Source organism: Hevea brasiliensis, chromosome 18 (genome assembly GCF_030052815.1).
Source record: "Hevea brasiliensis isolate MT/VB/25A 57/8 chromosome 18, ASM3005281v1, whole genome shotgun sequence".
NCBI classification, from domain to species: domain Eukaryota; kingdom Viridiplantae; phylum Streptophyta; class Magnoliopsida; order Malpighiales; family Euphorbiaceae; genus Hevea; species Hevea brasiliensis.
Window position 1 is genome coordinate 14,350,035 of NC_079510.1, and position 16,151 is coordinate 14,366,185.

A 16,151-nucleotide genomic window follows, 5' to 3' on the forward strand; every position below is an offset into this window, starting at 1 on the left:
TGAAATAAATTGTTTTGAGAATTTTGAGATGTATTAACTTGAAATTATTTGGTGGTTGGGAGTTGTAAAAAATTTTTGGAAGTGTTTTTCTCAGGTATTTGAAGAACTGTTTTCTCCAAATACAAACGAAACTCTGTCAAAATTTTTATAAAATTTGCGATAAAATTAAAATGGAAAAAAAATTTTACTAGTTTATAAGCTTTGAGTAAATGATTTTAATTCCTACCAAAATGCTCACCACTTCCAAAATGCAAGAAAATAGTTTTAAAATCCCTTGTAATGTACTTAATGAATTATCGGTAGGTGAAGTTCGGTAGTTCATTAGGTATTCTACGGGATCATGTTATGCCTTACAGAGGGGTAAGGTGTGACATATAAGACAAGGAATGTGATAGCACTATCACTAACCTTCTTATATGCACATGGCTCATCCTCATTTTTTATAAAATCAAATGACTTAATGGCTCCATCAAAACAGATGTTCCAGCTGATCGAAGCTTGTTTCAACCCATAAATGGATCGCTTTAGCTTGCATACTTTGGAACCATCTTGGGATTCAAAACCCCTAAGTTGTTCCATGAAAATGTTTTCTTCAATGTATCCATTGAGAAAAGTTATTTTGACATACATCTGTCAAATCTCATAATCATAGTATGCAGCTATTGCTAATAGAATCCTAATTGATTTAAGCATGGCAACAGGAGAGAAAGTCTCCTCATTGTCGATTCCTTGCCTTTGGCGAAACCCTTTCGCTGCTAGCTTTGCTTTATAGGTCTCTACCTTTCCATTAGAACTAATTTTTTTCTTGAAAACCCATTTGTTCCCTATAGGTACAATACCTTCAGGTGGGTCAACAAGATCCCAACTTGATCTTATACATGGAATCAATCTTGGATTTCATAGCATCAATCCATTTTGAAGAGTCTATATTTGATATAGCTTCTTCATAGGTAAGTGGATCATCTCCATGATCAACTTCTTCATGAGTAGACAACTCTTGTTCTTCTTCATAAAGGAAACCATATCTCATTGGTGGGTGAGATACCGTTGACTAGATGGATCTATATCCATCTGATCTGTTGGTTGATCAGAATTCTCCAATTCTAACTCTATTTGCCTTCCTTTGCCTCCTTCTTGAACAAACTGTTGTTCAAGAAATGTGGCATCTCTACTTACCACAACCTTTTATGATGTAGGCAAATAAAAATAATATTCAAAACTCTCTTTTGAATATCCAAAAAATCAACCCTTTTCTGATCTAGTTTCCAATTTATTAGTGTTCAGCTTTTTGATATAAGCTGGACAACCCCAAATCTTAACATGCTTAAGACTTGGTTTTCTTCCATGCCATATCTCATAAGGTGTGGAAGATACCGATTTTGATGGAATCCTATTCAGAACATGCAAAGCTGATTCTAATGCAAATCCCCAAAAGGAGATTGGCATATCAGCATAGCTCATCATACTACGTACCATATCCAATAGGGTACGATTTCTTCTTTCAGATACACCATTCAGCTGTGGTGTTCCTGGAGGAGTCATCTGGAAAACAATGCCATGCTCTTTCAAGTATTCATCAAATTCAGTACTCAAGTATTCACCTCTACGATCTGATCGAAGAGCTTTAATACTTTTTACTATTTGATTTTCTACTTGAGATTTAAATTCTTTGAACTTTTCAAAGGATTCATATTTGTATTTCATCAAACACAAATACCCAAACCTTGATTTTTCATCAGTAAAGGTAATAAAGTAATGAAAACCATCTCTAACCATTTCCTTAAATAAACCACATACATCACTATGTATTAGATCCAAAATATTTTTAGCTCTTAGTCCTTATCCAACAAAGGGTGATCTAGTCATTTTGCCTTGAAGGCAGGATTCACAAGTTAGAGTAGGTCCAAAACCTAATGAGGATAAAATCCTCATTTTCTCCAGCTTTGCAATCCTATCTTCTGCAATATGACCTAACCTTAAATGCCAAATATATTTTGAACTTGATTTGATTTTCATCATGGCATTGCATTCTTTTAGATTACTTGCATTAGATTTGTATTTAACATTATTATCTAGATAATAAATTCCATCATGCATATAACCCGAACCAACATATTTATTTCTAAAATAAATAAAACATCATTTATGAACTAAAATTCATAACCATCTCTAGTCAAACTAGATATAGAAATGATGTTCTTAAAAAGGCATCAGGTACATGCAAAACCTTATTTAAATACAAAACATATCCACACATGTATAAAGATTTAGATCCTATGGCTAAGGCTTCAACAATTGAGCCATTGCCAACTTGGAGTCTAATATCTCGTTACTGCAAGCTGGTACTACTTGCTATACTCTGGGCAATTCCTATTACTGTGCCCATCCTTCCAACAATGGAAACATTTTCCTTTGCCTCCATCAGCCTTGGTCTTCCCTTTCTGTTTAGCTATCTTCTTGAAAGGACCAGGAATTTGAGGTTTCTTTTTCTTATTACCCTTCTTTTTGTTGGACTTTCCAGCAAAAGAAGATACAATCAAAGCTACCTCTTTTCCTTTATTGCCCAACATATTCTTTTGGGTAATAATAAGCATGTTAATTAGACCAGCCAAGGTGTATTCCTACTTAGTCATATGAAAATTTGTCACAAAATTCCCAAATGACTCAGGAAGGGACTGAAGGATCAAATCTATTTGTAGTTGGAAATCCATGTTAAAGTCAAGATGTTCCAGCTGCTCAATCAGCTGAATCATCTTATGGACATGATCTCCAACATTCTGTCCCTCAGACATCCTCATGCGGAATAGCTGTCTAGATATCTCATACCTAGCATTCCTGCTGTGCTCACCATACAACTCTTATAGGTGAAGGAGGACCTCACTTGCACTCTGCATGTTCTCATGTTGCTTTTGTAACTCATTACTCATAGAAGCAAACATGTAACACTTGGCTCTCATATCATGCTCCTTCCACTTGTCCAAAGTTTCATGTTCCTCTTAAGTGGCCTCTGGAGGTAAGGGACCAGGAACATTTGAGTCTAGAACATATCCTATATGTTCAAGGTTCAGGACAAGTTTCAAATTTCTGAGCTAATCAAAGAGATTAGGTCCTATCAACCTATTGCGATCAAGTATGCTTGCAAGGATATTGGATGGTAGTAGTTGTGGTGTGCTCATTATTATCAGAAAATTAACTGCATAAAATAATCAGATTAATTAGTAAATGTATCATGTATTTAACCAAAATGATTATGGTCTTTTAGTCAAATTGGTCCTCCTACTAACTTAGCGAATCCTACACTTCCAAAGTAGAAAACAGAAGTCCTAGTTGGATGGATTTCTAGTGGGTGATTAAATTCTTATAATCCTATTAATCATCCTCAGGCACATCCATTATTGGAATTACAATAAACTATAAGTGAGCAACTCCTTGCCCATCACATCTCATGTGAGGTTCAATCCTTTACCTAACCCCTAATGCTCAAAATCTCAGGTACATCCATTATTGACTTATCTTGCATTAGTTAAGTTGATCCCATTGAGCCAGTAAACATGCAAATAATTTTAATGTCCTTAGGCACATCCATTATTGGCCACCAAACTATTTACATATTTATAACATCTCATGCTTAACAATTATTCTTAAGAAAATCTCTTAAATTAATTGCATCATATGTAAGTATTTAAAATTTCTTAAAATAATTGCCTCAATGGAGGGCCCATGTTATAATTACTTTAATTATACCATTTCCAACTTAATCATTTGTTTGCAAGATTTTGTGGTCGTCCTAATTACTATTAAGGTCTCACTTTGCACATTATCCAATTAGCATGCATATATCATATGCTTGCATACATTCCCATACATCTCATGCATTCATGGATAATAAATATGGTATGATCATGGACTTTCTAAGGGATTCAATTCTGAGCCACCAAGAATTGAATCAGGGCATTCCTAGGTGCATTTCATTCATTCATATTACAAGAGTTGCTGAAGGAGTACATAATCAACACATGATCTTGAATTCCTCCCACTGGTCCCACCAATGCTCTTGACCTCCTTGATCTTCTTGCAATCCAATTACATAGTAATCCTTGGCATACCAAGGCGAATTTACAAGAACTAAATAAATGAAATTACAACCCAAAAAAAATATTACAACCATTATAATACATGTCTAAAATAAATTAAAATAAATTAATTAATTTACAACCCAAAGAAATATAAAAGAAATAAATCCAATCACATTGGTCTTTTATTGTCCATGATTATCCATCATGCATATCACTATTTAACAATTAAATAAAACATATATACTAAAATTAAATTGAATATCTCATATTCAACTTAAAAATCCAGATTTGAATCTCATTCAAATAAATTTAAAAATTCATATTTGAATCACATTCAAACAAATTTAAAAATTCAGATTTGAATCACATTCAAACAAATTTAATTGTGTGATTATAATTCTAATTAAACAATTTAATTAGACATAAAATGGACATTAGATCATACAACAATTGCACATTCAATATCCATCTACTTTGCGCACCATAGTGGTGCCAAAACCATGCGCACCATGGTGTTCATCATCATGTCGCCACCTTTGCTTTGCAACCAACAATGAATCAATCATCTCATGATCAAATCACACAATTAAATCATATATTAAACAATCTAAATGGCAAATATAGTGGCTCTGATACCAGCGGAAGCATGAAAAACATAAGTTTAGATCATTTAATTCAAAAATTTTTTCATCTAGGGTCACATGCATCATGCAAGATTCATTTTTATCTATTTGATTTCAATAATAAACAGCATATTAAAACTCTTTTAATATGTTTTTTAATCTCCATTTGCCATTTGAGATTTTAGAATTAACAGATTAATTCATTAGAACCCTAGATTAGATCAAGAACAAGTGCACTAACACTTTTGATGCATTGCAGTGTGTTTGGAACCTTTGGGATGCGCCTAGGACACCAGATGTTGTCCCTCTAGCTTGTCTACACCAAGATCACCAATGGTAGCCCCTTGAACAGCTTCTCAAGGCTTTCCAATCAATTAAAAATTTAGGTTTTGCTTTTTGAGAGATTATAGATATATACAAGACACTAGAAACGATTTGTAGCAATTTTAATTCAAGAGAATGTTGGCAATTCTATTTGAATTGATGAGAGATGAAGAAGAATAGAGGGAGAGGCTCCTTTGGGTGGTGGCACCAAAGAAGAGCAGCAGCCTTTGTTATTTTACTCTTTCATAATAACACATTATATAGCTAGGTCACAACTTAAAACCCTTGCCACATGTCACCTTCTGATTGGCTCTTAGTTTAATTGACCCAATTACATTGTGCCAAGTGTCAAACCTAGATTTAATCTTGACTCTGATCATCTTATATGATTAAAAGACAAATGGCAAGCTTATTTATAGTGTCATATGTCACCATCTCATGGTACCACATGTCACCCTATGAAATGACCAAAATACCCCTGTGTCTTAATTTTGAGTTCTCAACCCAAAATAATTATTTCTCTTCTTCTAATCAATTTATATCAAATATAAATTAATTAATTAATCTCTATTAATTAATTCTAATAATTAAATTCATATTTAAACACTTTTAAATATATATTTAACTTATACTATACATCCAATAACCTAGATTTGGTTTTAAGCCATGCTAGGGACTTTGTAATCTAATTGCAAACGAAACCTATTTAATTAATTAATTTTAATTAATCAATTAAACTCTTTAATTAATTAATTAAATCATATTTAACTTGGTGATTACTTGTGTATGTGTGTGACTCACTAGGCTCATCACTAATTGGCAATGAGATATGATATCAACTCTTAATATCATCAAAACTCTTTCTTACCATAAATGATTTCTCTAAATCATTTTAGGCAGCTCATATACTATGGTTAACACCTAGCATAGTATGCCATATCCACCCAATTAGTAATAAGGTTTACCTTAAATGAACCTATAATCATATTTTACCATGCACTAGAATCTCTCTGCTACAAAATCTCAATTTGAGCTGGAGTCATGGTTTATGTCAAACCCCATTTGCTATGAATATTATGTTCTCTTTTAATTCTAGCTCTTGATTAAAAAGATTTTCTCATCAGAAACTCTTTTCTGATTAAATCTATCTATCCTCGCCAGGAACTTGAAACATCAAGAACAATTAAATGAACATAGGATTTTATCCCTATTTACTTAGGGTAACATATTCCATCTTAATCAACACCTACCTCCATATATAACTAGTAGGAGCCAACACATGCCCATATACTCATACATTGTACAAGTATGAAAGCAGTATCAAACTCAAACCACCTATATACAAGATAACTGTGCTATCTCAGGTTTAAAGATTATATGCACTGATATGATTTATAACAATACATTGACAAGAGTAAACTCCATGTGCTTGTCATAAATGTTACTGGTTGAGCCTACTTATCATGTATAAGTGCCTATCATATTTGTTATATGGCATGAGACTCGCCATTCCATCTTATTTACATCTCATATAAATAACTTGGGAACAAACATAATTACAATCTTTCTGGATAAGTCATGTCTTTATTGTGAAATATCCTTGATTGTGAACTTATTTATGATACTTTGTGCTAGAAATACTGTCACTCATATTCTTAATAACTTAAGAATAGAATTTCTAACAAAATATCAATGGACCTTTTCTATTACATATAAATATATTATATAAACGGAAAAGTGAAAATGTCCTTTATTAATAAAAACATGTACAAGATATATACTAAATGATATGCTCTAGGGCATACTACTAACATTAACAGCCACTGTAGGTCATGTCACACTTGGTTAAAATTCTTCAATGTTAGGTGCGGCATAGTTTCTCAGAGGCTTGGTGTCTTGCTCTGCCATATTTGAAGATTCAGCCTCTTGTTGCTTCTTTCCCTTTTTAATAACTTTTAGAATTCTGTCTATTTCCAGATCTAATTCAAGCAATTCCTCCTTTAGTTTACTTCTAGTCATAAACTAAATGATAACTCCTCAAAAGTTATCAAACAAGTCAAGTGAGATATAAGGGTTAAAATAAAATAAAATAAAATGTCTAAACTAATTAAATTATCTATCGTTCAATATCAAAGCACTGATCCCTAACAATAGCGCTAAAAACTTATTATGTAAAATCCCACAAGTGCGTGGATCATTAACAAGTAATCAAGTGATGAGTGAGTTTTGTTCCCACAAGGACCATGTACTGAATAAACAGCAATTACAATTATGATGTGCCTACAAGGGGGTCAAGAATTTTCATCAATTTTAGAATCTTGAAGTATGTTCATCACAAGCATGTAAGGTGGAGAGAACAAAAACTCTTTTATTATGGTTGCATGGCCTTAGCAAAAGCAAAAAAATTAAGTCTATTTGAAGTTAGAAAATTAGGCCTAATTGGAGTACACTAATGAGGCATGTATTGGGCTGCCTTGTGGTGGGCCTTTATTCTTAAAAAATTTGTAGGTCCATAATATCATATTATTTCTTCATTTTTAGAAGCCCATATTAAATAGATTTTAGTGTTTTTTGATGCCTTTTATGTTCCTATATAGGATAGAAGTCAATTTAGCATATTTGACCACCAAATATTCTCCAAGATCTTCAAAAATTATGGCCAGCAATAGTATGGACGAATTTAATTTATCAACTCAGAATACAATCTTAGGAGATTATTACTATCTTAGAAGATTTTGGCTAGCACTTTATTAATTAGGAATATTTGACTTTCCTTTTCCTATTTCTATTATAATTCATTCCAGATCTATATTTCTTTATTCCTAATTAGTTTCTTTATAATTTTCTTCTTTAGTTTCTTATCTTTGCCTATAAGTAGACTCAAATATGTAATATTAAACACAATTAAGAGATTTCAGACAATTCAGACAATGAAGAGAAAGCTTAGCAAAGTGCTATCAATTTCAAGTCTTATTAATCTAGTTTGATTGTGGCGAGTTACTTGACTTATCACAAGGTTCCTTGTGTAGTGTTTACCTTTGAAGTTTGGGTTCTTTGTGACATTCTGAACTTATGAAAGAATTTTTCTCTTCTACTTATCCTTTTATCTTTTTCATTTTGTTTTTAGTTTCAGTTCATAAACATCTAAACTACAAAACTTTTTTCTTTTATCTTTTTTTTTACTTTGTTGCAATTTAAACAAGAAAATTCCAAAAAGAGTTACAATCTAACAGAATTCAATTCTTGTGTTTTGAGTATTCTCATTTGATTTTTACTTATTTCTTATTTGTTTAATGTTAGTTTTCTTGTTCCTTTCTCTTAATTCGAATTTTCTTTTTGTTCAATTCGATTAAGTTATTTCTTCCCTCACCAAGGCACATCAAATAATCTAGATGATTGAATTGTAAAGAAGTAGTAATTAATTTTAATTAAATGAAATAAAATACAAAGCAATTAACTAAACTTGAATATCAATTAATGAAAGCATTCCAGAGCTAGGGGTTCACAATTCAATCAAATACAAATTCAATCCAATTCATTCAATAAATGGGAGATTATTACTTTAAAAGAAATTAATCTTAAGCTACCTTAAGTCCTCTCTCAAAATACTCAAGTTGTATTTTAATTAACCTAAACCCTACTTTCGTGCCAATGAAATTAATTAAAAACCATTATGTTCCTTGATTAATTGTTAGATGCACGTAGAATCTTTGCCTATATCTAGATTAAGAATCCTAAGTTTAATGTCTTATTTATTCTGATATTAATCTTCACCTTTCAGTTCTTTAATAATATCTAAAATCAATACTAAGTGGAGCTCAACACAAAGCATGCGCCAAGAACATAAGAGATTAAATCAAAGGAGAAAATACCCAATTTATTAAAATAGAATCAAACCAAATCCATAACTAGATTAAAAGTGCTACATCTCTAACCTTATAATAAAGAAACAACTCACATATTGTGAGTTTTACAATTAAGTTTATAAAATAATAAAAAAAAGATATGAGAAGAAATAGAGCGAAAGAACCTAAATGGAGAATCACAGCCTTAGACTTTTGGAACTTTAATTGGAACTTTCTCTGAAAACCTTGAAGATCCGTTTCTCCTCTCGCCTCTCTCAAAAGTGATGCGCTCTCATGAAAATAAAAAGGTTGATCCCTCTTGAAATCCTGACTTCTTGTATTTGTATCTATTGAAAAACCCTTATTTCAGAGTCTAAATAGGCTTAGGAAGCCTCTAGGAACTGCTGGAAATCACAAAAAGTTGGGTTGGAGTTTCTCCCACTGAAAATAGCATGGGTCGTTTAATGGCTTTAATTTACATAGCTCTGTCCTGTGCAACCTTCTGGAGCTTTAATTTTTTGCTTTTCTGAGGCACTAGAGATAACATAGGTCATGTTATTTTATTCCTTACGAAACACGGGCCATGTAATTCGTTGCACGGGCCGTGTTTTTCCCTTCTATACTTACATGGATCGTGTGACTTATGACACAGGCCGTGTTGTCTTCTAGCACCTTTTTCGCTGCATTTTCACATCTGACACTTCTCCAATCGCATCCATATCTTCCCGAACAATTGAGACCTACCTAATAAAGGCGAAAACTAAGGAATTGATCAATTTAACACAGAAATTAAAAGAAAACTAAAAAAACTTGAAAATAAGCATGAAAGTAACAAAATACTTAACAAAACGCAATGAATAGTAATGCTAAATTCCTATATGATTTGACTATATTAGTTGCTAGCAACATTAGACTACCAACAACAAGCAAAGATTTAATTCTTGTAAAACAACCCAAAAGCAGGCTTATAAAACAGAATCTAAAAAACCAAAGCACACATGGAGTATGGACTACAATCACAATCCCTTGACCCCCGCATGATCTCAAAGATGTAAAAAATGATAAACTTCAAGATCTCAGCTTAGCAAATATGGAGACAATGAGTTATTTTTTAGGAACTGACCAAATGCTTATAGTCTTTTTTTTTTCTTTTTTAATAAATGAAGGCAAAAAGAGGTGGGTTAAACGCGCAGGTTTTTTTAGCTAAATAGCAATGGTAAATCATCTTCACTAGCGACAGGATATTTTGCACTTCTCAAAAGCATATAGTTTAAGCAATGGGAAATATATTGGGTCACTAATACTAGTGCCAAATTTTAGTGCACTTCGCAAACAAATGTGCTAAAAATTCAATTTTCTTTTAGTATGGTTTAACTGGACTATAGGGTGCTAGGATTGATGGGAGGAGGAAGAGTTGTCTGCCATTCCTCATATAGCATTTCTTGCACTTCTTCTGTTCATTAACTGCTAATATGTAATAGCCTTTGATACACGGTGTGAGGATTCCTTTTGATGTATTTATTGTCACTAGATTTGGATAGATGTATCCTTTTTGTGCAAATCTTGATAATTTTGTTACTTTGGGCGATTTCTTGAAAATGCAATTTATATTTGGTCTATTTTTGTTGAAGGATATATTGAATTTTACGGTTTTGAGGAGGCAATACAGAGTACAAACTGTTTCTTGTCATGTTAAATTGTTAAATTGAATTTTTTGTCATGTTTCTAGCATTAAATTCCAATGTTGATAGTCGCATCAACTTAAATTGCCTCAAGGATTGCTTTCTCCACTAAAAATGGCTAAGAAGTAAAATATATTTAAAAAAATTTAAATTATATTATATTAAAATTTTAGCTAAGTAGAATTTAAATATTTTATATAGTCAATTAAATTTTAAATCATAAGAATTTTAAATTTATATAAACTCTAAAATTAAATTAAATAATAAAAATATAATTATAAATACTATAAATAATGAAGGATAATTTGGGTAAAGCTAATGCTTCCCTCCCCTTCTCCCTTCATACATTCATATATAGGGGAGAGCAGTTTTCGGTTTAAACCAAAAAATTGAACCGAATTGATTCAATTCAGTTCAATCAGTTCGGTTTTAAAATTCAATCAGTTCGGTTCAATTTATAATTTTGATAATTTTGGTTAATCGGTTCGGTTATTTTCATAAAAAATAAAAAAAAAAACCGAACGAACCGAAATTATAATATATATATATAGGAAATCAAAGAAAATCGAACTAAACAGAATCGAAATTAATCGAATCGAACCGAAATCAAAGAAAACCAAACCAAACCTTAAGATTTTTAGTTTTGTTTTCTAATTTTTTTTTTTTTGTTTTTATGTTTTATTATTTAGATTTAATGTTAAAAATATGAAATTTTATAAATTTCTGTTTATCGGTTCGATTCGATTATGTTTTCTCTTATTAATCGGTTTGGTTCGATTTTTAAAATTTTTGATTTTTAGTTTTTAGTTTTATCGGTTCGGTTCGGTTTCGCCGTTTGCACACCCCTATTCATATATTATTTAGATAAATAAAGTTAATAAATTGAAATATATATATATATATATATATATATATATATATATATATATATATATATATATATATATGAAAGCTTAAATTATATAATTTAAAAATATATTGTTATAACTATATATTATATATTAATTTTATTTTTTACTATAACTTTAAATATTAATATATTTAACTAATTAGATAAAAAAAAATAAAACATATTTAAGTGGTAAAAAAATTGAAATGAATGAGCAATTAAATTTGATATTATGATATTTTATTATATTTTAGTATAAAATCAAAATTTATGTTATTTTAAATAATTAATTATCCAAATAAAATCTAAATAGTATTTTTTTTATTTTAATAAAATTAAATTACAATATTTTATTCAAACCAAAAATAAAAAGTTATTTGAAAGTAGGACTAATTAATTAAAATAAAACTATAAGCACTTTTTCAATTTTAAAATTTTCATTTACTTAATTTTATCATGATTGTAAAATTAATTTTAATTTTATTCTATTTATTAAATTAGTGAAAATTCAAATGCAATTCTATTAAATTTTTTTATTTTTTAATAAAATATATTTTAGTTTATTATACTTGAAAATAATTTGAGAATGTAAAATATTTTAATTTTAATTTTATTTTTAATGAAAATAAAATAATTAAAAAACTATTTATATATAAAAATAAATTCTAAGTTTGGTAAAAATTATGTTTTTATGAATATTAATAATTCTTTTAGAAGTAAAAGCCATAAAATTATAACTAATAAAGTAGTTGTGATCCTTGAAATGGATTGAAAATTTAAATTCTAAATTTTAAAATTTAATTAACCTAAAGTTGGGTATGAAGATTGCTTCCGGGTTTGAGATGAAATATCAGTTAAGGAAGAAGAAGGGGGAGAAAAGAGAAGGGAGATTTTTTCAGTTATATAACAGCCATTAAATTCTGTCATGTTGGATTTTTTTTGTTGTTTACTTGATCCTTGGCGCGTGATTATATTTTTTATGCTGATTATACCAATTTGTGTCTAATTACTAAAATTTTAGTGAATTTAAGTCTTCAACAAATTAAAAAAAAAAAAAAAAAAATTGTTTAAGTATTCAATAGGGAAACCCCAATTTGTTCAAGAGTACAAACATGACCAAAAAGCTTATGCTCCGAAACAGGACCAATGACTTCATCAAGTAAAATGCCATGATCCAGGACCCACTGGTCCACCCAAAAGCGAACATCAATCCCTCTCCCAACACACCAATAAACTCCTTCACTAGCATGGTCCCAAACCGACTCCACGCACGAGTCAATGAGAGTCAGGAATCAAATGAACAGTGAATTTTAACTTGGCTCTCTGAACCTTGACCCAAAGAGCCTCGGATTAGAAATAACTCCCCACCCATCATTAAATAACCGTAAATAACTGCCCACCCAAGTTTACATTTATTAAATATAATAATATTTTTAACATTTTAGTGACAGTAAAAAATTATTTTCATGGAGGTAATTTATTATATAGTATAAATTAGCAGAATATCCTGCTGCAAACATCAGCCATGACATTATGGAGAATGACTAAAAGAGATATATAAACTTGTAAACAAATCCACAAACAACTTAGGAGTATTTCCTGTGAAGCAGACAGCTCTGCAAAATAATAATGGCAGAGGGCGGAGTGACCTTTCTGCTTGAAAAATTTGTGCCCCTTTTCGAAAATGAGGTGCAGCTTTTGAGTGGGGGTCGAGAAGAAATAACGTATGCGAGAGGAGAGTTGGAAAGGATAAGGACCTTCCTAAGGGTTGCAGATTCACTGGAAGAAAGTGATGAGGAAGTGAAAGTGTGGGTTAAACAAATCAGAGATGTTGCTCATGACACCGAAGATTTTTTAGATGAGTACAAACTTCCGCAATCACATGATCATGGCAATGGATTCTTTGGTTTTCTCTCCATAAGATATCCTGCTGCATTAAGAACATGAAGGCTCATTGTCGAATAGCATCACAAATAAGAGAAATCAAACCAAGAATCAAAAATATTTCTGTTGGACATCGGAGACTCCATCAGAAGTTCTGCGTAGCAGAACAAGGTGCAAACTCCACCTGTGCAGGCAACGAATGGCAAGACCAGAGAGGGGATGCCCTTCTTCTAGACAAAACCGATCTAGTGGGCATTGATGAGCCCACAAAGAAGCTGGTTGGTTGGCTGGTGAATGGAGGTTCAGGGCGTGAAGTAGTTTCAATTGCAGGGATGGGAGGATTGGGGAAAACCACCTTGGCGAAGCAAGTCTATGATGATGCAGAAGTAAAGAAACAATTCAGCATGCATGCCTGGATAAGAGTGTCTAGATCTTACCAGATGGAAGAGCTCCTTAAAGACATTGTCCAGCAACTCTTTAGTGCAGATAGGAAACCAGTTCCCAGAGGGGAGCAGACAGTATGAACAGCAATCAGCTGAAAACAATAATTAAAGAGCTGCTTCAGAACAGAAGGTACCTAATTGGTTTGGATGATGTATGGCATTTAAATGAGTGGGATGCTATCAAATATGCCCTGCCCACCAACAATTGTGGCAGCCGAGTCATTCTCACTGCGCGTAAGGCTGATCTTGCCTTTACCTCATGTATAGAATCTGAAGGCAAGGTTTATTACTTGGAGCCATTGGCTCCAGACGAGTCTTGGACTCTTTTCTGCAGAAAGACATTCCAAAGGAATTCATATCCTCACCATTTGGAGGATATTTGCAAAAACATACTAAGAAAATGCGAGGGACTTCCCCTTGCAATTGTGGCAGTGAGTGGAATTCTTGCTACCAAAGACAAGCGAAGGATAAATGAATGGGAAATAGTTCGACGTAGCCTTGGTGCTGAAATTGAGGGCAATAATAAACTTAAGAATTTAAAGAAGGTACTTTCACTCAGTTTCAATGATCTGCCATACTATCTCAAGTCTTGTTTCTTATACTTAAGCATCTTTCCTGAGGATCATCCAATAAAGCATATGAGACTCATTCGATTATGGGTTGCAGAAGGATTTCTGGAAGCAAAATATGAAAAGGAATTAGAAGATGTTGCAGAGGACTACCTCAATGTAACTCTTAAATAGAAGCCTGCTTCAAGTAGCAGAAACAACTAGTGATGGACGTATCAAAACATGCCGAACTCATGACCTTCTACGGGAGATTGTCATCTCAAAGTCAAGAGAGCAAAATTTTTGCATTTATAGCCAAAGAACAGAATGTAACATGTCCAGATAGACTTCGGCGTCTATCAATACACAACACATTACAAAATGTGCAACTGTACAGGTGTGTTTCTCAGTTACGTTCATTATTCATGTTTGGGGTTGTAGAGAAGTCACCCATAAGTGGCTTATTTCCTAGCGGCTTTAGGTTTCTTAACGTTTTAGATTTGCAAGGTTCAAATCTAAACAAGTTTCCAATTCAAGTTAATCAACCTATATTACCTAAAGTATCTGAACTTGAAAGATGCAAGGTTGAGATCCTGAAGCTACGAAAACTTCGCCATCTTCTTGTGTATCATTACGATTATGAGTCTTACGCACATTTCCACTCCAAGCATGGATTCAGGGCTCTGGAAAAAATAGGTGATTTGCAGTCACTGTAGAAGCTATGCTTTATAGAAGCAAACCAAGGAAACGGCAATACATTGAAGGAGCTCAGGAAGTTAACCAAATTGAGAAGGTTAGGTGTAGTAAAGTTGAGAAAGGAAGATGGGAAGACTCTGTGCTCATCTATTGAAAATCTTAGCAATCTCCGCGCATTATCTCTACTTTCTGTGGAAGAAGATGAGATACTTGATCTTCAACACCTATTTTCTCCTCCACAATTACTTCAGCAGCTTTACTTGGCAGGACGTTTTGAGACACTACCGCACTGGATTCCTAATCTTGCATGCCTGGTTAGACTGCATTTGAAATGGAGCCGCTTGATGGATGATCCACTTGAATCTCTTCAGATTCTTCCAAATCTTGTGCATCTTGAATTAATGCAAGTGTAAGAAGGAGATACATTGTGTTTCAAGACTGGTGGATTCAAGAAGCTGAAGCTCTTAGGCATCAATAAATTTGATGAACTAAAACGCATACAGGTGGAGGCACGAGCAATGCCCCGAGTGGAGAAGTTGTGTATTCAGCGCCATAAGTTGTTGCAAAAGGTACCCTTGGCAATCGAATATCTGACAAAGCTCAAAGCGCTTGAATTCTTTCATATGCCTCAAGAATTGATCAAGACACTTCATTGTGATGAAAAAGAGAGAGATTATTGGAGAGTTGCTCACATCCCAGAAGTGTATTCAACGTATCGTAGAGATGGGGGATGGGAAGTCTATTTTTTGGAAAGTTTCAATGATCCTTCCAGACAAAGTCCCGTCATAAGGAACCAGGAGCTTTATAATCGCTGGAAATAGCATTTTCCTTGCATGTTGGTTTCATTACCTGTGAATAAAATTTGTAAATAATATCTTGTAAATTACTATGATTGTAAATAGTTAGTAGTTTAATGTTAAGCTTCACTATTGATGATAAAGAAAATTATCTTTAGTGTTGTATAAATAGGACTACACACTAAAGACATTGAACATCAAATATGACATACAGTAGAAGAATACATTTGCTATACGCAACTAACTTCAATCAAGCTAGAATGAATGACTCCTTTTTTCTTTTTATTCCCCTCTAAGGAAGAAAAAGCAAAGACATAACAAAAATGGGAGTACCTAGAGCAAAA

General features: G+C 32.4%; 1 pseudogene; it reads left to right on the plus strand.

The window, feature by feature from the left end:
• Positions 1-13,021: 13,021 nt before the first annotated feature.
• On the plus strand, positions 13,022-16,126 carry LOC110666743 (disease resistance protein RPM1-like; annotated as a pseudogene).
• Positions 16,127-16,151: the final 25 nt, after the last annotated feature.